Below are 27,017 nucleotides of genomic sequence, written 5' to 3'. Positions count from 1 at the left end.
TGACCTCTCTTTTAGAATGTCCAAGAGCAAGCAAACTATTCCTCCAGGAGAGGGCGCCAACAGACTACTAAAGAGATCATCATTACTCAAAGAAAACCCCAAAAACCAATGCATGATAGGAATAAACAGGTAACTTTCTTTGGAGTGGAAGCGGAGAGATCGCACCAGATGCCAATTCTAGATGTTATCACACCTGTGGTCACTGCAGCAGCAGGTGAATCCACTTTGTCCAAAAGGGATCTATTCCATTCAATTGCAAATGATCTAGATAAGACAGAGAACTGCAGCACGGGGACATAGCCGAGTTGGTCAGGTTGAGTGGTGATGAGTTTGCTATTTGGATGAATAAAGAAAGTCAAAAGTGTGAAAGATAAAAAACAAAAGGAGGAAGTGTGAAAAGTGAATGGGCCAAATTGAGGTGCATATGAAGACGTATGCTTTCTTCCAATTCATTAAATCGGGCTAATATGAATCAGGTGAATTGAGTTCTGCTTTTGGAAACTGGGTTAAGAAGGGGTGCACCGTTCCTGGAGGTACTGCAATACCAGGTCAATGCGTGGAGTGGACAGAGCAAGCTCTTTTTCCATCTCCCTGTTCTAAAAATCCATTTAATATATGGTCCCCAGATAGGGGACGTATCAGATATTAAACTGATAAGAACAGATACTACACTTGATCTTAGCCAAAAGGCCGAGAAGCGATAACCAGAATTGGTTTGGGCCTCGAGTGGCACCCTGGCCTATGCCGGACACATCTTAGGGAGAGAGAGCGAGAGGGAGACAAACCCACGCCTACACAAGACATTTTGTCACCCAAGCCAACCCTTGAAAAGGCTGCTTTGCAGAGCCAAAACAAGAAGAATGGTGCGTTTTGCAGCCGCCGCCCACTGCAATGAATCTGAATAACTCCTCCTTTAGGGCGCAAGCAACTCCCCTCCCCCTTGCAGTCTTTCCAATTCACGATACAAAAAGACGGACAGGACAGGTTGCCTGACTTTCCGTCACTGCCACCCTTTGCCATCCTTACCCGTAGAAAGCCCTTTCATCATCCCCAAACCCTAATCTTTTCCCTTTCCTTCCCAGCCCCCAAACCCTGCCCTCTGTACCTTTCTCACCACCCGCTTCCCTTCTCCTGTCATCCCCCTACCACCCGGGAAAAAAAGAGATTGCCCCCTCCTTCCACTAGCCCACCCTCCCACCCAAAGAACAACTTCTTCTGCGCAGCTTGTTTTCTAGGCAGCAGCGCTATTGTGATGTCATCGGGGGGCATTGTGACAAGCCGCCAGTGTTCCGTCTCTTCATGTTGTGCACAGTTCAAACGGAAAATACATCAACAGGCAGACTACAGAAAAGCTTACTATCAAAGGTTAGAGGGGGGCTTTCTCAGAGGGCTTTTTACAGTTTTTCTATTCCCAATTAGCCGTTTAAGTGTACTTATTGAAAGTAGTAATTCTTTCATAGGCCGCCCTTTCTTAGTATTTGACGTTCCTTATATTGCGGTATGAGGCTTCGCAGTAGGTTGCAAACATTCATCACCCATGACTGTCCCCAATTGAGCTCAGAAGCTCAATGTCTATCATGACCTCTCTTTTAGAATGTCCAAGAGCAAGCAAACTATTCCTCCAGGAGAGGGCGCCAACAGACTACTAAAGAGATCATCATTACTCAAAGAAAACCCCAAAAACCAATGCATGATAGGAATAAACAGGTAACTTTCTTTGGAGTGGAAGCGGAGAGATCGCACCAGATGCCAATTCTAGATGTTATCACACCTGTGGTCACTGCAGCAGCAGGTGAATCCACTTTGTCCAAAAGGGATCTATTCCATTCAATTGCAAATGATCTAGATAAGACAGAGAACTGCAGCACGGGGACATAGCCGAGTTGGTCAGGTTGAGTGGTGATGAGTTTGCTATTTGGATGAATAAAGAAAGTCAAAAGTGTGAAAGATAAAAAACAAAAGGAGGAAGTGTGAAAAGTGAATGGGCCAAATTGAGGTGCATATGAAGACGTATGCTTTCTTCCAATTCATTAAATCGGGCTAATATGAATCAGGTGAATTGAGTTCTGCTTTTGGAAACTGGGTTAAGAAGGGGTGCACCGTTCCTGGAGGTACTGCAATACCAGGTCAATGCGTGGAGTGGACAGAGCAAGCTCTTTTTCCATCTCCCTGTTCTAAAAATCCATTTAATATATGGTCCCCAGATAGGGGACGTATCAGATATTAAACTGATAAGAACAGATACTACACTTGATCTTAGCCAAAAGGCCGAGAAGCGATAACCAGAATTGGTTTGGGCCTCGAGTGGCACCCTGGCCTATGCCGGACACATCTTAGGGAGAGAGAGCGAGAGGGAGACAAACCCACGCCTACACAAGACATTTTGTCACCCAAGCCAACCCTTGAAAAGGCTGCTTTGCAGAGCCAAAACAAGAAGAATGGTGCGTTTTGCAGCCGCCGCCCACTGCAATGAATCTGAATAACTCCTCCTTTAGGGCGCAAGCAACTCCCCTCCCCCTTGCAGTCTTTCCAATTCACGATACAAAAAGACGGACAGGACAGGTTGCCTGACTTTCCGTCACTGCCACCCTTTGCCATCCTTACCCGTAGAAAGCCCTTTCATCATCCCCAAACCCTAATCTTTTCCCTTTCCTTCCCAGCCCCCAAACCCTGCCCTCTGTACCTTTCTCACCACCCGCTTCCCTTCTCCTGTCATCCCCCTACCACCCGGGAAAAAAAGAGATTGCCCCCTCCTTCCACTAGCCCACCCTCCCACCCAAAGAACAACTTCTTCTGCGCAGCTTGTTTTCTAGGCAGCAGCGCTATTGTGATGTCATCGGGGGGCATTGTGACAAGCCGCCAGTGTTCCGTCTCTTCATGTTGTGCACAGTTCAAACGGAAAATACATCAACAGGCAGACTACAGAAAAGCTTACTATCAAAGGTTAGAGGGGGGCTTTCTCAGAGGGCTTTTTACAGTTTTTCTATTCCCAATTAGCCGTTTAAGTGTACTTATTGAAAGTAGTAATTCTTTCATAGGCCGCCCTTTCTTAGTATTTGACGTTCCTTATATTGCGGTATGAGGCTTCGCAGTAGGTTGCAAACATTCATCACCCATGACTGTCCCCAATTGAGCTCAGAAGCTCAATGTCTATCATGACCTCTCTTTTAGAATGTCCAAGAGCAAGCAAACTATTCCTCCAGGAGAGGGCGCCAACAGACTACTAAAGAGATCATCATTACTCAAAGAAAACCCCAAAAACCAATGCATGATAGGAATAAACAGGTAACTTTCTTTGGAGTGGAAGCGGAGAGATCGCACCAGATGCCAATTCTAGATGTTATCACACCTGTGGTCACTGCAGCAGCAGGTGAATCCACTTTGTCCAAAAGGGATCTATTCCATTCAATTGCAAATGATCTAGATAAGACAGAGAACTGCAGCACGGGGACATAGCCGAGTTGGTCAGGTTGAGTGGTGATGAGTTTGCTATTTGGATGAATAAAGAAAGTCAAAAGTGTGAAAGATAAAAAACAAAAGGAGGAAGTGTGAAAAGTGAATGGGCCAAATTGAGGTGCATATGAAGACGTATGCTTTCTTCCAATTCATTAAATCGGGCTAATATGAATCAGGTGAATTGAGTTCTGCTTTTGGAAACTGGGTTAAGAAGGGGTGCACCGTTCCTGGAGGTACTGCAATACCAGGTCAATGCGTGGAGTGGACAGAGCAAGCTCTTTTTCCATCTCCCTGTTCTAAAAATCCATTTAATATATGGTCCCCAGATAGGGGACGTATCAGATATTAAACTGATAAGAACAGATACTACACTTGATCTTAGCCAAAAGGCCGAGAAGCGATAACCAGAATTGGTTTGGGCCTCGAGTGGCACCCTGGCCTATGCCGGACACATCTTAGGGAGAGAGAGCGAGAGGGAGACAAACCCACGCCTACACAAGACATTTTGTCACCCAAGCCAACCCTTGAAAAGGCTGCTTTGCAGAGCCAAAACAAGAAGAATGGTGCGTTTTGCAGCCGCCGCCCACTGCAATGAATCTGAATAACTCCTCCTTTAGGGCGCAAGCAACTCCCCTCCCCCTTGCAGTCTTTCCAATTCACGATACAAAAAGACGGACAGGACAGGTTGCCTGACTTTCCGTCACTGCCACCCTTTGCCATCCTTACCCGTAGAAAGCCCTTTCATCATCCCCAAACCCTAATCTTTTCCCTTTCCTTCCCAGCCCCCAAACCCTGCCCTCTGTACCTTTCTCACCACCCGCTTCCCTTCTCCTGTCATCCCCCTACCACCCGGGAAAAAAAGAGATTGCCCCCTCCTTCCACTAGCCCACCCTCCCACCCAAAGAACAACTTCTTCTGCGCAGCTTGTTTTCTAGGCAGCAGCGCTATTGTGATGTCATCGGGGGGCATTGTGACAAGCCGCCAGTGTTCCGTCTCTTCATGTTGTGCACAGTTCAAACGGAAAATACATCAACAGGCAGACTACAGAAAAGCTTACTATCAAAGGTTAGAGGGGGGCTTTCTCAGAGGGCTTTTTACAGTTTTTCTATTCCCAATTAGCCGTTTAAGTGTACTTATTGAAAGTAGTAATTCTTTCATAGGCCGCCCTTTCTTAGTATTTGACGTTCCTTATATTGCGGTATGAGGCTTCGCAGTAGGTTGCAAACATTCATCACCCATGACTGTCCCCAATTGAGCTCAGAAGCTCAATGTCTATCATGACCTCTCTTTTAGAATGTCCAAGAGCAAGCAAACTATTCCTCCAGGAGAGGGCGCCAACAGACTACTAAAGAGATCATCATTACTCAAAGAAAACCCCAAAAACCAATGCATGATAGGAATAAACAGGTAACTTTCTTTGGAGTGGAAGCGGAGAGATCGCACCAGATGCCAATTCTAGATGTTATCACACCTGTGGTCACTGCAGCAGCAGGTGAATCCACTTTGTCCAAAAGGGATCTATTCCATTCAATTGCAAATGATCTAGATAAGACAGAGAACTGCAGCACGGGGACATAGCCGAGTTGGTCAGGTTGAGTGGTGATGAGTTTGCTATTTGGATGAATAAAGAAAGTCAAAAGTGTGAAAGATAAAAAACAAAAGGAGGAAGTGTGAAAAGTGAATGGGCCAAATTGAGGTGCATATGAAGACGTATGCTTTCTTCCAATTCATTAAATCGGGCTAATATGAATCAGGTGAATTGAGTTCTGCTTTTGGAAACTGGGTTAAGAAGGGGTGCACCGTTCCTGGAGGTACTGCAATACCAGGTCAATGCGTGGAGTGGACAGAGCAAGCTCTTTTTCCATCTCCCTGTTCTAAAAATCCATTTAATATATGGTCCCCAGATAGGGGACGTATCAGATATTAAACTGATAAGAACAGATACTACACTTGATCTTAGCCAAAAGGCCGAGAAGCGATAACCAGAATTGGTTTGGGCCTCGAGTGGCACCCTGGCCTATGCCGGACACATCTTAGGGAGAGAGAGCGAGAGGGAGACAAACCCACGCCTACACAAGACATTTTGTCACCCAAGCCAACCCTTGAAAAGGCTGCTTTGCAGAGCCAAAACAAGAAGAATGGTGCGTTTTGCAGCCGCCGCCCACTGCAATGAATCTGAATAACTCCTCCTTTAGGGCGCAAGCAACTCCCCTCCCCCTTGCAGTCTTTCCAATTCACGATACAAAAAGACGGACAGGACAGGTTGCCTGACTTTCCGTCACTGCCACCCTTTGCCATCCTTACCCGTAGAAAGCCCTTTCATCATCCCCAAACCCTAATCTTTTCCCTTTCCTTCCCAGCCCCCAAACCCTGCCCTCTGTACCTTTCTCACCACCCGCTTCCCTTCTCCTGTCATCCCCCTACCACCCGGGAAAAAAAGAGATTGCCCCCTCCTTCCACTAGCCCACCCTCCCACCCAAAGAACAACTTCTTCTGCGCAGCTTGTTTTCTAGGCAGCAGCGCTATTGTGATGTCATCGGGGGGCATTGTGACAAGCCGCCAGTGTTCCGTCTCTTCATGTTGTGCACAGTTCAAACGGAAAATACATCAACAGGCAGACTACAGAAAAGCTTACTATCAAAGGTTAGAGGGGGGCTTTCTCAGAGGGCTTTTTACAGTTTTTCTATTCCCAATTAGCCGTTTAAGTGTACTTATTGAAAGTAGTAATTCTTTCATAGGCCGCCCTTTCTTAGTATTTGACGTTCCTTATATTGCGGTATGAGGCTTCGCAGTAGGTTGCAAACATTCATCACCCATGACTGTCCCCAATTGAGCTCAGAAGCTCAATGTCTATCATGACCTCTCTTTTAGAATGTCCAAGAGCAAGCAAACTATTCCTCCAGGAGAGGGCGCCAACAGACTACTAAAGAGATCATCATTACTCAAAGAAAACCCCAAAAACCAATGCATGATAGGAATAAACAGGTAACTTTCTTTGGAGTGGAAGCGGAGAGATCGCACCAGATGCCAATTCTAGATGTTATCACACCTGTGGTCACTGCAGCAGCAGGTGAATCCACTTTGTCCAAAAGGGATCTATTCCATTCAATTGCAAATGATCTAGATAAGACAGAGAACTGCAGCACGGGGACATAGCCGAGTTGGTCAGGTTGAGTGGTGATGAGTTTGCTATTTGGATGAATAAAGAAAGTCAAAAGTGTGAAAGATAAAAAACAAAAGGAGGAAGTGTGAAAAGTGAATGGGCCAAATTGAGGTGCATATGAAGACGTATGCTTTCTTCCAATTCATTAAATCGGGCTAATATGAATCAGGTGAATTGAGTTCTGCTTTTGGAAACTGGGTTAAGAAGGGGTGCACCGTTCCTGGAGGTACTGCAATACCAGGTCAATGCGTGGAGTGGACAGAGCAAGCTCTTTTTCCATCTCCCTGTTCTAAAAATCCATTTAATATATGGTCCCCAGATAGGGGACGTATCAGATATTAAACTGATAAGAACAGATTTTTGATTTAATGAAGCTTTCCAAAGCACCGCAAAAAATGCATGACCGAAGTCACACCAAAAACAGTGCAAAGGCTAGGATTCGTGTGGACCCCTCCGTGAGGAGAGGGTCCCCAAAAATCAACCCCGTCCCTCCGAGCCAGAAGGCCACAGCAAGGGTCAGGGATCTTCGGTGCTCCCCCAAGCCGAAGCCTGGTTGAGCCTTGTCGTTGCTCCCAGCGTCCACCCAGGCATCTTACCCAAGTGGAGTAGAGAGCTACTAGTTGTTGGTTTCGCAGCCGAAACTGCCCGGACCGTCAACCGGTGTTGGTTTCTCAGCCCAAGGCTAACCGGACCTCCAACCGGGTGTTGGTTTCTCAGCCGAAGCTGACCCGGACCTCCAACCGGGTGTTGGTTTCTCAGCCGAAGCTGACCCAGACCTCCAACCGGGTGTTGGTTTCTCAGCCGAAGCTGACCCGGACCTCCAACCGGGTGTTGGTTTCTCAGCCCAAAGCTGAACGGACCTCCGACCATGATTATAAAAATTTCCCTTCCTAGCCAGAAGGCCGGGATAGAGCAATATGCTCAGAAAGTATGAAAGGGCAAGGTACGGTGTGCTACAGAGCCCAAGGCTCGCCGGGGTCCCAAGCCAGCAAGCTCAGACTCACTCCAGGGTCGTCAGTCCTGGGGCACATTGCACCATAGCCCCCACACTTACTCAGTCTAATAGCCTCGATCCTGGTAGGGCCATGTTTTCCTCTAGATGAATATACTATACATCAAGAGTACTAGCAAGAGCAACCTTCCAGTGTGCATTGCATCTGCCGAGCCTCACAGATACTACACTTGATCTTAGCCAAAAGGCCGAGAAGCGATAACCAGAATTGGTTTGGGCCTCGAGTGGCACCCTGGCCTATGCCGGACACATCTTAGGGAGAGAGAGCGAGAGGGAGACAAACCCACGCCTACACAAGACATTTTGTCACCCAAGCCAACCCTTGAAAAGGCTGCTTTGCAGAGCCAAAACAAGAAGAATGGTGCGTTTTGCAGCCGCCGCCCACTGCAATGAATCTGAATAACTCCTCCTTTAGGGCGCAAGCAACTCCCCTCCCCCTTGCAGTCTTTCCAATTCACGATACAAAAAGACGGACAGGACAGGTTGCCTGACTTTCCGTCACTGCCACCCTTTGCCATCCTTACCCGTAGAAAGCCCTTTCATCATCCCCAAACCCTAATCTTTTCCCTTTCCTTCCCAGCCCCCAAACCCTGCCCTCTGTACCTTTCTCACCACCCGCTTCCCTTCTCCTGTCATCCCCCTACCACCCGGGAAAAAAAAAGATTGCCCCCTCCTTCCACTAGCCCACCCTCCCACCCAAAGAACAACTTCTTCTGCGCAGCTTGTTTTCTAGGCAGCAGCGCTATTGTGATGTCATCGGGGGGCATTGTGACAAGCCGCCAGTGTTCCGTCTCTTCATGTTGTGCACAGTTCAAACGGAAAATACATCAACAGGCAGACTACAGAAAAGCTTACTATCAAAGGTTAGAGGGGGGCTTTCTCAGAGGGCTTTTTACAGTTTTTCTATTCCCAATTAGCCGTTTAAGTGTACTTATTGAAAGTAGTAATTCTTTCATAGGCCGCCCTTTCTTAGTATTTGACGTTCCTTATATTGCGGTATGAGGCTTCGCAGTAGGTTGCAAACATTCATCACCCATGACTGTCCCCAATTGAGCTCAGAAGCTCAATGTCTATCATGACCTCTCTTTTAGAATGTCCAAGAGCAAGCAAACTATTCCTCCAGGAGAGGGCGCCAACAGACTACTAAAGAGATCATCATTACTCAAAGAAAACCCCAAAAACCAATGCATGATAGGAATAAACAGGTAACTTTCTTTGGAGTGGAAGCGGAGAGATCGCACCAGATGCCAATTCTAGATGTTATCACACCTGTGGTCACTGCAGCAGCAGGTGAATCCACTTTGTCCAAAAGGGATCTATTCCATTCAATTGCAAATGATCTAGATAAGACAGAGAACTGCAGCACGGGGACATAGCCGAGTTGGTCAGGTTGAGTGGTGATGAGTTTGCTATTTGGATGAATAAAGAAAGTCAAAAGTGTGAAAGATAAAAAACAAAAGGAGGAAGTGTGAAAAGTGAATGGGCCAAATTGAGGTGCATATGAAGACGTATGCTTTCTTCCAATTCATTAAATCGGGCTAATATGAATCAGGTGAATTGAGTTCTGCTTTTGGAAACTGGGTTAAGAAGGGGTGCACCGTTCCTGGAGGTACTGCAATACCAGGTCAATGCGTGGAGTGGACAGAGCAAGCTCTTTTTCCATCTCCCTGTTCTAAAAATCCATTTAATATATGGTCCCCAGATAGGGGACGTATCAGATATTAAACTGATAAGAACAGATACTACACTTGATCTTAGCCAAAAGGCCGAGAAGCGATAACCAGAATTGGTTTGGGCCTCGAGTGGCACCCTGGCCTATGCCGGACACATCTTAGGGAGAGAGAGCGAGAGGGAGACAAACCCACGCCTACACAAGACATTTTGTCACCCAAGCCAACCCTTGAAAAGGCTGCTTTGCAGAGCCAAAACAAGAAGAATGGTGCGTTTTGCAGCCGCCGCCCACTGCAATGAATCTGAATAACTCCTCCTTTAGGGCGCAAGCAACTCCCCTCCCCCTTGCAGTCTTTCCAATTCACGATACAAAAAGACGGACAGGACAGGTTGCCTGACTTTCCGTCACTGCCACCCTTTGCCATCCTTACCCGTAGAAAGCCCTTTCATCATCCCCAAACCCTAATCTTTTCCCTTTCCTTCCCAGCCCCCAAACCCTGCCCTCTGTACCTTTCTCACCACCCGCTTCCCTTCTCCTGTCATCCCCCTACCACCCGGGAAAAAAAGAGATTGCCCCCTCCTTCCACTAGCCCACCCTCCCACCCAAAGAACAACTTCTTCTGCGCAGCTTGTTTTCTAGGCAGCAGCGCTATTGTGATGTCATCGGGGGGCATTGTGACAAGCCGCCAGTGTTCCGTCTCTTCATGTTGTGCACAGTTCAAACGGAAAATACATCAACAGGCAGACTACAGAAAAGCTTACTATCAAAGGTTAGAGGGGGGCTTTCTCAGAGGGCTTTTTACAGTTTTTCTATTCCCAATTAGCCGTTTAAGTGTACTTATTGAAAGTAGTAATTCTTTCATAGGCCGCCCTTTCTTAGTATTTGACGTTCCTTATATTGCGGTATGAGGCTTCGCAGTAGGTTGCAAACATTCATCACCCATGACTGTCCCCAATTGAGCTCAGAAGCTCAATGTCTATCATGACCTCTCTTTTAGAATGTCCAAGAGCAAGCAAAACTATTCCTCCAGGAGAGGGCGCCAACAGACTACTAAAGAGATCATCATTACTCAAAGAAAACCCCAAAAACCAATGCATGATAGGAATAAACAGGTAACTTTCTTTGGAGTGGAAGCGGAGAGATCGCACCAGATGCCAATTCTAGATGTTATCACACCTGTGGTCACTGCAGCAGCAGGTGAATCCACTTTGTCCAAAAGGGATCTATTCCATTCAATTGCAAATGATCTAGATAAGACAGAGAACTGCAGCACGGGGACATAGCCGAGTTGGTCAGGTTGAGTGGTGATGAGTTTGCTATTTGGATGAATAAAGAAAGTCAAAAGTGTGAAAGATAAAAAACAAAAGGAGGAAGTGTGAAAAGTGAATGGGCCAAATTGAGGTGCATATGAAGACGTATGCTTTCTTCCAATTCATTAAATCGGGCTAATATGAATCAGGTGAATTGAGTTCTGCTTTTGGAAACTGGGTTAAGAAGGGGTGCACCGTTCCTGGAGGTACTGCAATACCAGGTCAATGCGTGGAGTGGACAGAGCAAGCTCTTTTTCCATCTCCCTGTTCTAAAAATCCATTTAATATATGGTCCCCAGATAGGGGACGTATCAGATATTAAACTGATAAGAACAGATACTACACTTGATCTTAGCCAAAAGGCCGAGAAGCGATAACCAGAATTGGTTTGGGCCTCGAGTGGCACCCTGGCCTATGCCGGACACATCTTAGGGAGAGAGAGCGAGAGGGAGACAAACCCACGCCTACACAAGACATTTTGTCACCCAAGCCAACCCTTGAAAAGGCTGCTTTGCAGAGCCAAAACAAGAAGAATGGTGCGTTTTGCAGCCGCCGCCCACTGCAATGAATCTGAATAACTCCTCCTTTAGGGCGCAAGCAACTCCCCTCCCCCTTGCAGTCTTTCCAATTCACGATACAAAAAGACGGACAGGACAGGTTGCCTGACTTTCCGTCACTGCCACCCTTTGCCATCCTTACCCGTAGAAAGCCCTTTCATCATCCCCAAACCCTAATCTTTTCCCTTTCCTTCCCAGCCCCCAAACCCTGCCCTCTGTACCTTTCTCACCACCCGCTTCCCTTCTCCTGTCATCCCCCTACCACCCGGGAAAAAAAGAGATTGCCCCCTCCTTCCACTAGCCCACCCTCCCACCCAAAGAACAACTTCTTCTGCGCAGCTTGTTTTCTAGGCAGCAGCGCTATTGTGATGTCATCGGGGGGCATTGTGACAAGCCGCCAGTGTTCCGTCTCTTCATGTTGTGCACAGTTCAAACGGAAAATACATCAACAGGCAGACTACAGAAAAGCTTACTATCAAAGGTTAGAGGGGGGCTTTCTCAGAGGGCTTTTTACAGTTTTTCTATTCCCAATTAGCCGTTTAAGTGTACTTATTGAAAGTAGTAATTCTTTCATAGGCCGCCCTTTCTTAGTATTTGACGTTCCTTATATTGCGGTATGAGGCTTCGCAGTAGGTTGCAAACATTCATCACCCATGACTGTCCCCAATTGAGCTCAGAAGCTCAATGTCTATCATGACCTCTCTTTTAGAATGTCCAAGAGCAAGCAAACTATTCCTCCAGGAGAGGGCGCCAACAGACTACTAAAGAGATCATCATTACTCAAAGAAAACCCCAAAAACCAATGCATGATAGGAATAAACAGGTAACTTTCTTTGGAGTGGAAGCGGAGAGATCGCACCAGATGCCAATTCTAGATGTTATCACACCTGTGGTCACTGCAGCAGCAGGTGAATCCACTTTGTCCAAAAGGGATCTATTCCATTCAATTGCAAATGATCTAGATAAGACAGAGAACTGCAGCACGGGGACATAGCCGAGTTGGTCAGGTTGAGTGGTGATGAGTTTGCTATTTGGATGAATAAAGAAAGTCAAAAGTGTGAAAGATAAAAAACAAAAGGAGGAAGTGTGAAAAGTGAATGGGCCAAATTGAGGTGCATATGAAGACGTATGCTTTCTTCCAATTCATTAAATCGGGCTAATATGAATCAGGTGAATTGAGTTCTGCTTTTGGAAACTGGGTTAAGAAGGGGTGCACCGTTCCTGGAGGTACTGCAATACCAGGTCAATGCGTGGAGTGGACAGAGCAAGCTCTTTTTCCATCTCCCTGTTCTAAAAATCCATTTAATATATGGTCCCCAGATAGGGGACGTATCAGATATTAAACTGATAAGAACAGATACTACACTTGATCTTAGCCAAAAGGCCGAGAAGCGATAACCAGAATTGGTTTGGGCCTCGAGTGGCACCCTGGCCTATGCCGGACACATCTTAGGGAGAGAGAGCGAGAGGGAGACAAACCCACGCCTACACAAGACATTTTGTCACCCAAGCCAACCCTTGAAAAGGCTGCTTTGCAGAGCCAAAACAAGAAGAATGGTGCGTTTTGCAGCCGCCGCCCACTGCAATGAATCTGAATAACTCCTCCTTTAGGGCGCAAGCAACTCCCCTCCCCCTTGCAGTCTTTCCAATTCACGATACAAAAAGACGGACAGGACAGGTTGCCTGACTTTCCGTCACTGCCACCCTTTGCCATCCTTACCCGTAGAAAGCCCTTTCATCATCCCCAAACCCTAATCTTTTCCCTTTCCTTCCCAGCCCCCAAACCCTGCCCTCTGTACCTTTCTCACCACCCGCTTCCCTTCTCCTGTCATCCCCCTACCACCCGGGAAAAAAAGAGATTGCCCCCTCCTTCCACTAGCCCACCCTCCCACCCAAAGAACAACTTCTTCTGCGCAGCTTGTTTTCTAGGCAGCAGCGCTATTGTGATGTCATCGGGGGGCATTGTGACAAGCCGCCAGTGTTCCGTCTCTTCATGTTGTGCACAGTTCAAACGGAAAATACATCAACAGGCAGACTACAGAAAAGCTTACTATCAAAGGTTAGAGGGGGGCTTTCTCAGAGGGCTTTTTACAGTTTTTCTATTCCCAATTAGCCGTTTAAGTGTACTTATTGAAAGTAGTAATTCTTTCATAGGCCGCCCTTTCTTAGTATTTGACGTTCCTTATATTGCGGTATGAGGCTTCGCAGTAGGTTGCAAACATTCATCACCCATGACTGTCCCCAATTGAGCTCAGAAGCTCAATGTCTATCATGACCTCTCTTTTAGAATGTCCAAGAGCAAGCAAACTATTCCTCCAGGAGAGGGCGCCAACAGACTACTAAAGAGATCATCATTACTCAAAGAAAACCCCAAAAACCAATGCATGATAGGAATAAACAGGTAACTTTCTTTGGAGTGGAAGCGGAGAGATCGCACCAGATGCCAATTCTAGATGTTATCACACCTGTGGTCACTGCAGCAGCAGGTGAATCCACTTTGTCCAAAAGGGATCTATTCCATTCAATTGCAAATGATCTAGATAAGACAGAGAACTGCAGCACGGGGACATAGCCGAGTTGGTCAGGTTGAGTGGTGATGAGTTTGCTATTTGGATGAATAAAGAAAGTCAAAAGTGTGAAAGATAAAAAACAAAAGGAGGAAGTGTGAAAAGTGAATGGGCCAAATTGAGGTGCATATGAAGACGTATGCTTTCTTCCAATTCATTAAATCGGGCTAATATGAATCAGGTGAATTGAGTTCTGCTTTTGGAAACTGGGTTAAGAAGGGGTGCACCGTTCCTGGAGGTACTGCAATACCAGGTCAATGCGTGGAGTGGACAGAGCAAGCTCTTTTTCCATCTCCCTGTTCTAAAAATCCATTTAATATATGGTCCCCAGATAGGGGACGTATCAGATATTAAACTGATAAGAACAGATACTACACTTGATCTTAGCCAAAAGGCCGAGAAGCGATAACCAGAATTGGTTTGGGCCTCGAGTGGCACCCTGGCCTATGCCGGACACATCTTAGGGAGAGAGAGCGAGAGGGAGACAAACCCACGCCTACACAAGACATTTTGTCACCCAAGCCAACCCTTGAAAAGGCTGCTTTGCAGAGCCAAAACAAGAAGAATGGTGCGTTTTGCAGCCGCCGCCCACTGCAATGAATCTGAATAACTCCTCCTTTAGGGCGCAAGCAACTCCCCTCCCCCTTGCAGTCTTTCCAATTCACGATACAAAAAGACGGACAGGACAGGTTGCCTGACTTTCCGTCACTGCCACCCTTTGCCATCCTTACCCGTAGAAAGCCCTTTCATCATCCCCAAACCCTAATCTTTTCCCTTTCCTTCCCAGCCCCCAAACCCTGCCCTCTGTACCTTTCTCACCACCCGCTTCCCTTCTCCTGTCATCCCCCTACCACCCGGGAAAAAAAGAGATTGCCCCCTCCTTCCACTAGCCCACCCTCCCACCCAAAGAACAACTTCTTCTGCGCAGCTTGTTTTCTAGGCAGCAGCGCTATTGTGATGTCATCGGGGGGCATTGTGACAAGCCGCCAGTGTTCCGTCTCTTCATGTTGTGCACAGTTCAAACGGAAAATACATCAACAGGCAGACTACAGAAAAGCTTACTATCAAAGGTTAGAGGGGGGCTTTCTCAGAGGGCTTTTTACAGTTTTTCTATTCCCAATTAGCCGTTTAAGTGTACTTATTGAAAGTAGTAATTCTTTCATAGGCCGCCCTTTCTTAGTATTTGACGTTCCTTATATTGCGGTATGAGGCTTCGCAGTAGGTTGCAAACATTCATCACCCATGACTGTCCCCAATTGAGCTCAGAAGCTCAATGTCTATCATGACCTCTCTTTTAGAATGTCCAAGAGCAAGCAAACTATTCCTCCAGGAGAGGGCGCCAACAGACTACTAAAGAGATCATCATTACTCAAAGAAAACCCCAAAAACCAATGCATGATAGGAATAAACAGGTAACTTTCTTTGGAGTGGAAGCGGAGAGATCGCACCAGATGCCAATTCTAGATGTTATCACACCTGTGGTCACTGCAGCAGCAGGTGAATCCACTTTGTCCAAAAGGGATCTATTCCATTCAATTGCAAATGATCTAGATAAGACAGAGAACTGCAGCACGGGGACATAGCCGAGTTGGTCAGGTTGAGTGGTGATGAGTTTGCTATTTGGATGAATAAAGAAAGTCAAAAGTGTGAAAGATAAAAAACAAAAGGAGGAAGTGTGAAAAGTGAATGGGCCAAATTGAGGTGCATATGAAGACGTATGCTTTCTTCCAATTCATTAAATCGGGCTAATATGAATCAGGTGAATTGAGTTCTGCTTTTGGAAACTGGGTTAAGAAGGGGTGCACCGTTCCTGGAGGTACTGCAATACCAGGTCAATGCGTGGAGTGGACAGAGCAAGCTCTTTTTCCATCTCCCTGTTCTAAAAATCCATTTAATATATGGTCCCCAGATAGGGGACGTATCAGATATTAAACTGATAAGAACAGATACTACACTTGATCTTAGCCAAAAGGCCGAGAAGCGATAACCAGAATTGGTTTGGGCCTCGAGTGGCACCCTGGCCTATGCCGGACACATCTTAGGGAGAGAGAGCGAGAGGGAGACAAACCCACGCCTACACAAGACATTTTGTCACCCAAGCCAACCCTTGAAAAGGCTGCTTTGCAGAGCCAAAACAAGAAGAATGGTGCGTTTTGCAGCCGCCGCCCACTGCAATGAATCTGAATAACTCCTCCTTTAGGGCGCAAGCAACTCCCCTCCCCCTTGCAGTCTTTCCAATTCACGATACAAAAAGACGGACAGGACAGGTTGCCTGACTTTCCGTCACTGCCACCCTTTGCCATCCTTACCCGTAGAAAGCCCTTTCATCATCCCCAAACCCTAATCTTTTCCCTTTCCTTCCCAGCCCCCAAACCCTGCCCTCTGTACCTTTCTCACCACCCGCTTCCCTTCTCCTGTCATCCCCCTACCACCCGGGAAAAAAAGAGATTGCCCCCTCCTTCCACTAGCCCACCCTCCCACCCAAAGAACAACTTCTTCTGCGCAGCTTGTTTTCTAGGCAGCAGCGCTATTGTGATGTCATCGGGGGGCATTGTGACAAGCCGCCAGTGTTCCGTCTCTTCATGTTGTGCACAGTTCAAACGGAAAATACATCAACAGGCAGACTACAGAAAAGCTTACTATCAAAGGTTAGAGGGGGGCTTTCTCAGAGGGCTTTTTACAGTTTTTCTATTCCCAATTAGCCGTTTAAGTGTACTTATTGAAAGTAGTAATTCTTTCATAGGCCGCCCTTTCTTAGTATTTGACGTTCCTTATATTGCGGTATGAGGCTTCGCAGTAGGTTGCAAACATTCATCACCCATGACTGTCCCCAATTGAGCTCAGAAGCTCAATGTCTATCATGACCTCTCTTTTAGAATGTCCAAGAGCAAGCAAACTATTCCTCCAGGAGAGGGCGCCAACAGACTACTAAAGAGATCATCATTACTCAAAGAAAACCCCAAAAACCAATGCATGATAGGAATAAACAGGTAACTTTCTTTGGAGTGGAAGCGGAGAGATCGCACCAGATGCCAATTCTAGATGTTATCACACCTGTGGTCACTGCAGCAGCAGGTGAATCCACTTTGTCCAAAAGGGATCTATTCCATTCAATTGCAAATGATCTAGATAAGACAGAGAACTGCAGCACGGGGACATAGCCGAGTTGGTCAGGTTGAGTGGTGATGAGTTTGCTATTTGGATGAATAAAGAAAGTCAAAAGTGTGAAAGATAAAAAACAAAAGGAGGAAGTGTGAAAAGTGAATGGGCCAAATTGAGGTGCATATGAAGACGTATGCTTTCTTCCAATTCATTAAATCGGGCTAATATGAATCAGGTGAATTGAGTTCTGCTTTTGGAAACTGGGTTAAGAAGGGGTGCACCGTTCCTGGAGGTACTGCAATACCAGGTCAATGCGTGGAGTGGACAGAGCAAGCTCTTTTTCCATCTCCCTGTTCTAAAAATCCATTTAATATATGGTCCCCAGATAGGGGACGTATCAGATATTAAACTGATAAGAACAGATACTACACTTGATCTTAGCCAAAAGGCCGAGAAGCGATAACCAGAATTGGTTTGGGCCTCGAGTGGCACCCTGGCCTATGCCGGACACATCTTAGGGAGAGAGAGCGAGAGGGAGACAAACCCACGCCTACACAAGACATTTTGTCACCCAAGCCAACCCTTGAAAAGGCTGCTTTGCAGAGCCAAAACAAGAAGAATGGTGCGTTTTGCAGCCGCCGCCCACTGCAATGAATCTGAATAACTCCTCCTTTAGGGCGCAAGCAACTCCCCTCCCCCTTGCAGTCTTTCCAATTCACGATACAAAAAGACGGACAGGACAGGTTGCCTGACTTTCCGTCACTGCCACCCTTTGCCATCCTTACCCGTAGAAAGCCCTTTCATCATCCCCAAACCCTAATCTTTTCCCTTTCCTTCCCAGCCCCCAAACCCTGCCCTCTGTACCTTTCTCACCACCCGCTTCCCTTCTCCTGTCATCCCCCTACCACCCGGGAAAAAAAGAGATTGCCCCCTCCTTCCACTAGCCCACCCTCCCACCCAAAGAACAACTTCTTCTGCGCAGCTTGTTTTCTAGGCAGCAGCGCTATTGTGATGTCATCGGGGGGCATTGTGACAAGCCGCCAGTGTTCCGTCTCTTCATGTTGTGCACAGTTCAAACGGAAAATACATCAACAGGCAGACTACAGAAAAGCTTACTATCAAAGGTTAGAGGGGGGCTTTCTCAGAGGGCTTTTTACAGTTTTTCTATTCCCAATTAGCCGTTTAAGTGTACTTATTGAAAGTAGTAATTCTTTCATAGGCCGCCCTTTCTTAGTATTTGACGTTCCTTATATTGCGGTATGAGGCTTCGCAGTAGGTTGCAAACATTCATCACCCATGACTGTCCCCAATTGAGCTCAGAAGCTCAATGTCTATCATGACCTCTCTTTTAGAATGTCCAAGAGCAAGCAAACTATTCCTCCAGGAGAGGGCGCCAACAGACTACTAAAGAGATCATCATTACTCAAAGAAAACCCCAAAAACCAATGCATGATAGGAATAAACAGGTAACTTTCTTTGGAGTGGAAGCGGAGAGATCGCACCAGATGCCAATTCTAGATGTTATCACACCTGTGGTCACTGCAGCAGCAGGTGAATCCACTTTGTCCAAAAGGGATCTATTCCATTCAATTGCAAATGATCTAGATAAGACAGAGAACTGCAGCACGGGGACATAGCCGAGTTGGTCAGGTTGAGTGGTGATGAGTTTGCTATTTGGATGAATAAAGAAAGTCAAAAGTGTGAAAGATAAAAAACAAAAGGAGGAAGTGTGAAAAGTGAATGGGCCAAATTGAGGTGCATATGAAGACGTATGCTTTCTTCCAATTCATTAAATCGGGCTAATATGAATCAGGTGAATTGAGTTCTGCTTTTGGAAACTGGGTTAAGAAGGGGTGCACCGTTCCTGGAGGTACTGCAATACCAGGTCAATGCGTGGAGTGGACAGAGCAAGCTCTTTTTCCATCTCCCTGTTCTAAAAATCCATTTAATATATGGTCCCCAGATAGGGGACGTATCAGATATTAAACTGATAAGAACAGATACTACACTTGATCTTAGCCAAAAGGCCGAGAAGCGATAACCAGAATTGGTTTGGGCCTCGAGTGGCACCCTGGCCTATGCCGGACACATCTTAGGGAGAGAGAGCGAGAGGGAGACAAACCCACGCCTACACAAGACATTTTGTCACCCAAGCCAACCCTTGAAAAGGCTGCTTTGCAGAGCCAAAACAAGAAGAATGGTGCGTTTTGCAGCCGCCGCCCACTGCAATGAATCTGAATAACTCCTCCTTTAGGGCGCAAGCAACTCCCCTCCCCCTTGCAGTCTTTCCAATTCACGATACAAAAAGACGGACAGGACAGGTTGCCTGACTTTCCGTCACTGCCACCCTTTGCCATCCTTACCCGTAGAAAGCCCTTTCATCATCCCCAAACCCTAATCTTTTCCCTTTCCTTCCCAGCCCCCAAACCCTGCCCTCTGTACCTTTCTCACCACCCGCTTCCCTTCTCCTGTCATCCCCCTACCACCCGGGAAAAAAAGAGATTGCCCCCTCCTTCCACTAGCCCACCCTCCCACCCAAAGAACAACTTCTTCTGCGCAGCTTGTTTTCTAGGCAGCAGCGCTATTGTGATGTCATCGGGGGGCATTGTGACAAGCCGCCAGTGTTCCGTCTCTTCATGTTGTGCACAGTTCAAACGGAAAATACATCAACAGGCAGACTACAGAAAAGCTTACTATCAAAGGTTAGAGGGGGGCTTTCTCAGAGGGCTTTTTACAGTTTTTCTATTCCCAATTAGCCGTTTAAGTGTACTTATTGAAAGTAGTAATTCTTTCATAGGCCGCCCTTTCTTAGTATTTGACGTTCCTTATATTGCGGTATGAGGCTTCGCAGTAGGTTGCAAACATTCATCACCCATGACTGTCCCCAATTGAGCTCAGAAGCTCAATGTCTATCATGACCTCTCTTTTAGAATGTCCAAGAGCAAGCAAACTATTCCTCCAGGAGAGGGCGCCAACAGACTACTAAAGAGATCATCATTACTCAAAGAAAACCCCAAAAACCAATGCATGATAGGAATAAACAGGTAACTTTCTTTGGAGTGGAAGCGGAGAGATCGCACCAGATGCCAATTCTAGATGTTATCACACCTGTGGTCACTGCAGCAGCAGGTGAATCCACTTTGTCCAAAAGGGATCTATTCCATTCAATTGCAAATGATCTAGATAAGACAGAGAACTGCAGCACGGGGACATAGCCGAGTTGGTCAGGTTGAGTGGTGATGAGTTTGCTATTTGGATGAATAAAGAAAGTCAAAAGTGTGAAAGATAAAAAACAAAAGGAGGAAGTGTGAAAAGTGAATGGGCCAAATTGAGGTGCATATGAAGACGTATGCTTTCTTCCAATTCATTAAATCGGGCTAATATGAATCAGGTGAATTGAGTTCTGCTTTTGGAAACTGGGTTAAGAAGGGGTGCACCGTTCCTGGAGGTACTGCAATACCAGGTCAATGCGTGGAGTGGACAGAGCAAGCTCTTTTTCCATCTCCCTGTTCTAAAAATCCATTTAATATATGGTCCCCAGATAGGGGACGTATCAGATATTAAACTGATAAGAACAGATACTACACTTGATCTTAGCCAAAAGGCCGAGAAGCGATAACCAGAATTGGTTTGGGCCTCGAGTGGCACCCTGGCCTATGCCGGACACATCTTAGGGAGAGAGAGCGAGAGGGAGACAAACCCACGCCTACACAAGACATTTTGTCACCCAAGCCAACCCTTGAAAAGGCTGCTTTGCAGAGCCAAAACAAGAAGAATGGTGCGTTTTGCAGCCGCCGCCCACTGCAATGAATCTGAATAACTCCTCCTTTAGGGCGCAAGCAACTCCCCTCCCCCTTGCAGTCTTTCCAATTCACGATACAAAAAGACGGACAGGACAGGTTGCCTGACTTTCCGTCACTGCCACCCTTTGCCATCCTTACCCGTAGAAAGCCCTTTCATCATCCCCAAACCCTAATCTTTTCCCTTTCCTTCCCAGCCCCCAAACCCTGCCCTCTGTACCTTTCTCACCACCCGCTTCCCTTCTCCTGTCATCCCCCTACCACCCGGGAAAAAAAGAGATTGCCCCCTCCTTCCACTAGCCCACCCTCCCACCCAAAGAACAACTTCTTCTGCGCAGCTTGTTTTCTAGGCAGCAGCGCTATTGTGATGTCATCGGGGGGCATTGTGACAAGCCGCCAGTGTTCCGTCTCTTCATGTTGTGCACAGTTCAAACGGAAAATACATCAACAGGCAGACTACAGAAAAGCTTACTATCAAAGGTTAGAGGGGGGCTTTCTCAGAGGGCTTTTTACAGTTTTTCTATTCCCAATTAGCCGTTTAAGTGTACTTATTGAAAGTAGTAATTCTTTCATAGGCCGCCCTTTCTTAGTATTTGACGTTCCTTATATTGCGGTATGAGGCTTCGCAGTAGGTTGCAAACATTCATCACCCATGACTGTCCCCAATTGAGCTCAGAAGCTCAATGTCTATCATGACCTCTCTTTTAGAATGTCCAAGAGCAAGCAAACTATTCCTCCAGGAGAGGGCGCCAACAGACTACTAAAGAGATCATCATTACTCAAAGAAAACCCCAAAAACCAATGCATGATAGGAATAAACAGGTAACTTTCTTTGGAGTGGAAGCGGAGAGATCGCACCAGATGCCAATTCTAGATGTTATCACACCTGTGGTCACTGCAGCAGCAGGTGAATCCACTTTGTCCAAAAGGGATCTATTCCATTCAATTGCAAATGATCTAGATAAGACAGAGAACTGCAGCACGGGGACATAGCCGAGTTGGTCAGGTTGAGTGGTGATGAGTTTGCTATTTGGATGAATAAAGAAAGTCAAAAGTGTGAAAGATAAAAAACAAAAGGAGGAAGTGTGAAAAGTGAATGGGCCAAATTGAGGTGCATATGAAGACGTATGCTTTCTTCCAATTCATTAAATCGGGCTAATATGAATCAGGTGAATTGAGTTCTGCTTTTGGAAACTGGGTTAAGAAGGGGTGCACCGTTCCTGGAGGTACTGCAATACCAGGTCAATGCGTGGAGTGGACAGAGCAAGCTCTTTTTCCATCTCCCTGTTCTAAAAATCCATTTAATATATGGTCCCCAGATAGGGGACGTATCAGATATTAAACTGATAAGAACAGATTTTTTGATTTAACAGCATCTTTATTATCATGCACTACTCACAAAAAGGTAACAAACCGTGTACAGTGCCGCAGCCCCGTACACACAGAACTATACAATCCTTCTTACATAGCCATAGAGTACGACGCACTAAACTATACATCACCCTCCTATGCTTATCCATAACACTCAAGCTGAAAGAAAAAGTTAGACAATAAATAACGACGAACCGGCGATTGGGGGATGGGGGTAGGGGAAAAGGGGGATAGGGTGGGGAAATCACAGGCCCGAAGCTTTATTGAAAGACGCACATAACGGGAAAAGGAGGGAGGGGGCATGGAAGAGGTCTAAACCTCCTCCTCGGCGCTGTCGTCCGGACTGTCCATGATGGAATAGTCTCTGAGCAGGCTGTGGGTCAGCCTGCGGCAATCCTGGATAGACATCCTCTCCCTCTTCAAGATGAGCCGGTTCCTGGCGACCCATATAGCGTCCTTAAAGCAGTTCATAAGGCGCCAAGCCTCCTGGATGGCTCCAACGGTGTGAGTCCCAGGGAAGAGTCCATAAAGTACGGAATGGTACGATAGGCTCCCTCTGGGGACGGAGTTCCTCAGGTCATCCTCCAGGGCAACCAACAGGCGCTGTGCGAAACGGCAGTCCCAAAAGGCGTGCAGCGATGTTTCCTCCACGAAGGGGCACCTTGGGCAGTACCGGGTTTTGCACAGGTTCCGGGCGTGCATGAATGACCGGACGGGCAGTCCGCCCTGTATCGCCATCCATGACAAGTCCTTGTGCCCGTTGGTCAATCCAGCCGATGACACGTTTGTCCAAACAGTCTCCAGTGTGTCGTGATGAAGTCCTGGAATGTTCTCCATTTCGTCCTTGGCTCTGATGAGTTTGTGGATAGTCTTTGGCTTCCACAAATCAGGCTTGAGTCCCTCCAGTTGGTGTTCCCTCACAAACCGAACCACGTCTCCGTAGAACCATGGCGCCGTCCAGTTGTAGGGGAAGGAGCTGTCCCACTTGTCCCAGCCTAACCGTCTCCAAAGGGGGAGCAGGAAGAAGCGAGACATGGACCCACCCGCGGAACCTCTCTTGACTCGCAGAGTTCGGCGAACGCAGTCACATACGAAGGAGGATCGCAGGAGGGTGGGGATATCGGGTACGCCCTTCCCACCCTTGCGAGGATCCTTGTACATGATGCTCCGCTTTACTCTGTCCATCTTGGATCCCCAGACAAAACGAAACACCGTCCTGGTAATGGCCCTGCACACGGTGGCAAGGGGGGGCCAGGCCTGGGCCGTGTACTGCAGCACGGGCAGTACCTCGTTACGCAGGACCAGTGCTTTGCCCTCACAGGTGAGGCGTCTGAGGCTCCACAGACCGATCCGTTGGGTGATCTTGGTCAAGCGTTCCTCCCAGGACTTGAGGGCTGCTCCTTCCTTCCCGAACCAGACTCCAAGAACCTTGATGAAATCCGGCTGGATGCTGAAAGGGAAGGGGGCGGAAGAGGCCGGCTGCCAGTCCCCGAAGAGCATGGCTTCCGACTTCCCGCAGTTGACTTTGGCTCCCGAAGCCCGTCCGAAGGTCTCACAGGTCTGGACGAGGGTGTCGACTGAGCGCCGGTCCGCGCAGAAGACGGTCACGTCGTCCATGTAGAGCGAGCACTTGACCTCGAAGCGTTCTGGTCCTGGTGCGGTGATCCCTCTGATCTCTCCATTCCGCCGGATAGCCTCTGCAAAGAGTTCTATAACACAAACAAAAAGAAGAGGTGACAGAGGACAGCCTTGTCTGACCCCTGAGAGGACCGGGAAGGGGTCAGTCTTCCAGCCGTTCACCAATACCGAGCTGTGAATATCAAAATACATTAGTTGGACATACAAGCAAAACATGTTACCCAAACCTAACCTGTGCAGAGCTTTGCCCAGGAACTCATGGGAAACACGGTCGAAGGCCTTTTCCTGATCCAACGAGATCAGGGCTGCGTGCACCCGGCGGGCTTTGATGTACTCGACCGTGTCCCGCATGAGAGCCAGGCTGTCTGCGATGCGACGTCCGGGGATGCCGCAGGTCTGATCCGGGTGGATGATCCGTCCGATAACAGTCTTCAATCTCGTTGCCATCGTCTTGGCCAGGATCTTGTAGTCGACGTTCAGAAGGGTGATGGGACGCCAATTCTTCAGGTCGCACCTCTCTCCTTTACGCTTGTACAGGATCGTGACCATTCCTTCCCTCAGAGATGGAGGCATTCTGCCCTCCACCACCATCTCCTCATACAGCCCTAACAGGTCCGGACAGATTAGGTCCCCCAGCGCTACATAGAGCTCTGCTGGGAGGCCGTCACTGCCCGGTGTCCTGCCAGAACTAAAGGATTTGGCGGCCGAGAGCAGCTCGTCCACCGTCAGAGGAACATCCATGGCCGCCGCGTCTGCAGGGTCAAGATGGTTAGTGATACCTGACAGGAACTTATCGGCGGCCTCGGGGTCAGTAGTCTTGCGGGCGTAGAGTTCGCTGTAGAAGTCGCTGACGACCTTCATCACGTTCTCTTTCCCGCGTCGCATGTTTCCACTCTCGTCTCGTAGTTCATTCATGGGCGTGTGACCGGCGTGGAGTTTCCTGAAAAAGAACGAGTTACATTTCTCACCCTTCTCCAGGTTCTCCACTTTGGAACGGAAGACAATTCGCTCGGACTCCTCCTCGAAGTGCCTTTTCAGGCTCCTCTTAGTCTCCTCCAGCTCCTCTCTCACGTCCCAGCCGCATCGAAGAAGGTCCTGCAGGGAACGCAGCTCACGCTGGAGTCTCCTGAAGTCCCTCCTCTTCAGACACGCCTGTTGTTGACTCTTTGCCTGAAAGAAGAAACGGAACTCGAGTTTAACGTATTCCCACCAGTCAGAAACAGACTGGAAGCCCGCCTTGTAGGCCCGCCACGTGGAGTAGGCAGCTCTAAGCTCCTCCAGAATCTCACCCTTTTCCAGCAGAGAGCAGTTCAGCTTCCAGGAGCCCGGGCCAATGGGGAAGCCATGGCCCAGCACACCTTGAAAGTGAATGGCTCTGTGGTCAGAGAAGAAGCAGGGGACCATCGAGTGCCCACTCCGCCCAACCGCCCGAGAGGTAAACACAAAGTCAATCCTGGAACGCAGCGAGCCATCGGATCGGCACCATGAATAGTTCACGGATCCGTGTCCGATGGAGCCAACAACGTCCACAAGAGAGGCTTCGGTCACCATCTCAATGAGCAGTTTGGATGTGACGTCCAACTTGGCAGCCGTTCCAGAACTGCGTCCATCCTCCTCAATCGGGCAGTTGAAATCCCCGGCCATCACTACCGTCCTGGCGGTAGCGAGCTGAGGGCGCAGGGCTTGGAGGAGCTCCAGTCGATCACTCTTCACAGGAGAAGCATACACATTGATGAACCTGACAGGTTCTCCCGCCCAGGTGCCATCCACGAGCAGTAACCTGCCGCAGACGATTTCCTGAACAGAGTCCAATGTGAAGGCGCTTCCCCTGATCAGCACGGCGACCCCCGCGGACCTACAGTCGCCCCCGCCAGACCAGTAGGATGGGCCATGGGTCCACTCCCTGGCCAGATGGTTGAAGGACCTAGAGGAGGGAAGGGAGCATTCCTGCAGGAAAAATACATCACTAGACTGAGTGTTAAGGAACGCAAAAATTGTCTGACGTCGGAACTTGTCTCTGATGCTCCTAACATTAATGGAAAAGATGTTAATGTTAGCAGTCATTGGAGGAAAGAGAAAGTTAGAGCAGGCGGTGTGCCTTAGTTACCACTCCGGTCGGGCGGTTCTTCCTCTTTGGCACCTGCTGGTAAGGGTATCTCCAGCAGACCCTCTTCTGCTAGCTGATCAAGCAGGGATGGTGCCTCAGTGGCTTCCGACTCCTCCATTTCTTCTTCGGCCACAAGGGACTCCACCATCTGCTCCAACACGTCCGGTTCTGGGAGGAGGCCATCCTCCTCTTCCTGGGGTGGGTTAAGGTCCACAATGAACAGCTTGGAAGGTTCTGCGACAGGACTATCTTCCACCTTCCTTTTCCTTTGGCCTGTACCTGAGGAGACAAGAGCTGGAAAATCCTCCTCGGTGAAAAGTGCAAGAGTGCTGAGGCCCTCTGCTCTCATGGTCTGGGGAGGGAGAGTGGGCTTTGGGGGGGGGGTGAGGAGACCAGCTGAGGAGTAGGGAAATGAGGTGGAGGTAGTGGAATCCTCAGTAGGGTTGGCCGGGGGGGGAGGGGTTTGGACAGGGGTGACAGGGGGGGGGACCAGGGAGGGGGCAGCAGTTTTCTTACCCTTCTTTTCCCTGGACTCCGTGGCTGCTGGGGCATCGGCTGGAGCCACGGTCGCCGGGTTCTTGGCCGCCTTGTCCTTGGCCTCTGTGGCCTTGGTCGTAGCTGCCTTGGTCGACGAAGCTGTGACTACCCGATACTGGGTCGCCGCGGCAACCCTTGCCCAGGATTTCTCCCGCTGTGGGCAGTCCTTGTAAAGGTGGTCCGCCTGTCCACATAGGTTGCAAGTCTTCTTCTTTGGGCAGTCCTTGGAGCTGTGTCCTGTCACCCGGCAAACCCTGCAGGCGTCCTCCTTGCAGGTCTTCATCGAATGCCCTTTCCCGCCACATTTCCTGCAGTTGTGTGGCATGTCCGGGTAGTAGATGAGACCATAGGAGTTTCCCAGAGAGAATGTCGGGGGCAGGTGCTGGAGACCATCCTCGGATGCTGGTTCCCTGTAGAGTCGAACGGTTACTGACCACTTACCCGTCCAGAATCCGTTGCCGTTAAGGATGTGGGATGGCTCCCTCACCACTGTGCAGAGACGTCCCAGGAACGTGGAGATGTCTCTTCCTGGGGTGTGCGGGTTCCGCATGGAGACCGTGATCCTCTTCTCATCCCTCTGTATAGGACAGGATCCTAAAAAAGAATGAAAAGGGGAGTCCGGCATCGCTGCGTTCATCGCCTCCCAGTATCTCCTGCAGGCATTCACCGTGGCAAAGGTTACCAGAAAAATGCCAGTCATGAAGGTCTGGACACTCAGGGTTTCC

The 27,017-nt window shown here is 48.3% G+C and overlaps 13 non-coding genes and 2 pseudogenes across 13 annotated transcripts; all 15 read right to left on the bottom strand.

Moving 5' to 3' along the window:
* Window positions 1–511: 511 nt before the first annotated feature.
* On the bottom strand, window positions 512–702 carry LOC142279882 (U2 spliceosomal RNA). The gene has a single exon (XR_012742297.1). It is a non-coding gene; the product is annotated as a U2 spliceosomal RNA (small nuclear RNA).
* A 1,387-nt stretch (window positions 703–2,089) lies between these two features.
* On the bottom strand, window positions 2,090–2,280 carry LOC142279881 (U2 spliceosomal RNA). The gene has a single exon (XR_012742296.1). It is a non-coding gene; the product is annotated as a U2 spliceosomal RNA (small nuclear RNA).
* Window positions 2,281–3,667: 1,387 nt separating this feature from the next.
* Window positions 3,668–3,858, bottom strand: LOC142279880 (U2 spliceosomal RNA). The gene has a single exon (XR_012742295.1). It is a non-coding gene; the product is annotated as a U2 spliceosomal RNA (small nuclear RNA).
* A 1,387-nt stretch (window positions 3,859–5,245) lies between these two features.
* LOC142279879 (U2 spliceosomal RNA) lies at window positions 5,246–5,436 on the bottom strand. Its single transcript, XR_012742294.1, has one exon. It is a non-coding gene; the product is annotated as a U2 spliceosomal RNA (small nuclear RNA).
* Window positions 5,437–6,823: 1,387 nt separating this feature from the next.
* On the bottom strand, window positions 6,824–7,016 carry LOC142279890 (U2 spliceosomal RNA). Its single transcript, XR_012742303.1, has one exon. It is a non-coding gene; the product is annotated as a U2 spliceosomal RNA (small nuclear RNA).
* A 688-nt stretch (window positions 7,017–7,704) lies between these two features.
* On the bottom strand, window positions 7,705–7,831 carry LOC142279893 (U2 spliceosomal RNA; annotated as a pseudogene).
* Window positions 7,832–9,218: 1,387 nt separating this feature from the next.
* On the bottom strand, window positions 9,219–9,409 carry LOC142279878 (U2 spliceosomal RNA). The gene has a single exon (XR_012742293.1). It is a non-coding gene; the product is annotated as a U2 spliceosomal RNA (small nuclear RNA).
* Window positions 9,410–10,797: 1,388 nt separating this feature from the next.
* On the bottom strand, window positions 10,798–10,988 carry LOC142279877 (U2 spliceosomal RNA). Its single transcript, XR_012742292.1, has one exon. It is a non-coding gene; the product is annotated as a U2 spliceosomal RNA (small nuclear RNA).
* Window positions 10,989–12,375: 1,387 nt separating this feature from the next.
* On the bottom strand, window positions 12,376–12,566 carry LOC142279876 (U2 spliceosomal RNA). The gene has a single exon (XR_012742291.1). It is a non-coding gene; the product is annotated as a U2 spliceosomal RNA (small nuclear RNA).
* Window positions 12,567–13,953: 1,387 nt separating this feature from the next.
* LOC142279897 (U2 spliceosomal RNA) lies at window positions 13,954–14,144 on the bottom strand. Its single transcript, XR_012742308.1, has one exon. It is a non-coding gene; the product is annotated as a U2 spliceosomal RNA (small nuclear RNA).
* Window positions 14,145–15,531: 1,387 nt separating this feature from the next.
* Window positions 15,532–15,722, bottom strand: LOC142279896 (U2 spliceosomal RNA). The gene has a single exon (XR_012742307.1). It is a non-coding gene; the product is annotated as a U2 spliceosomal RNA (small nuclear RNA).
* Window positions 15,723–17,109: 1,387 nt separating this feature from the next.
* On the bottom strand, window positions 17,110–17,300 carry LOC142279895 (U2 spliceosomal RNA). Its single transcript, XR_012742306.1, has one exon. It is a non-coding gene; the product is annotated as a U2 spliceosomal RNA (small nuclear RNA).
* Window positions 17,301–18,687: 1,387 nt separating this feature from the next.
* On the bottom strand, window positions 18,688–18,878 carry LOC142279887 (U2 spliceosomal RNA). Its single transcript, XR_012742301.1, has one exon. It is a non-coding gene; the product is annotated as a U2 spliceosomal RNA (small nuclear RNA).
* Window positions 18,879–20,265: 1,387 nt separating this feature from the next.
* On the bottom strand, window positions 20,266–20,456 carry LOC142279875 (U2 spliceosomal RNA). The gene has a single exon (XR_012742290.1). It is a non-coding gene; the product is annotated as a U2 spliceosomal RNA (small nuclear RNA).
* A 1,387-nt stretch (window positions 20,457–21,843) lies between these two features.
* On the bottom strand, window positions 21,844–22,048 carry LOC142279889 (U2 spliceosomal RNA; annotated as a pseudogene).
* Window positions 22,049–27,017: the final 4,969 nt, after the last annotated feature.

This window comes from Anomaloglossus baeobatrachus, unplaced genomic scaffold (assembly GCF_048569485.1).
Source record: "Anomaloglossus baeobatrachus isolate aAnoBae1 unplaced genomic scaffold, aAnoBae1.hap1 Scaffold_4421, whole genome shotgun sequence".
In the NCBI taxonomy this organism is placed as follows: Eukaryota; Metazoa; Chordata; class Amphibia; order Anura; family Aromobatidae; genus Anomaloglossus; species Anomaloglossus baeobatrachus.
This window is presented reverse-complemented; position numbering and strand designations above follow the sequence as displayed.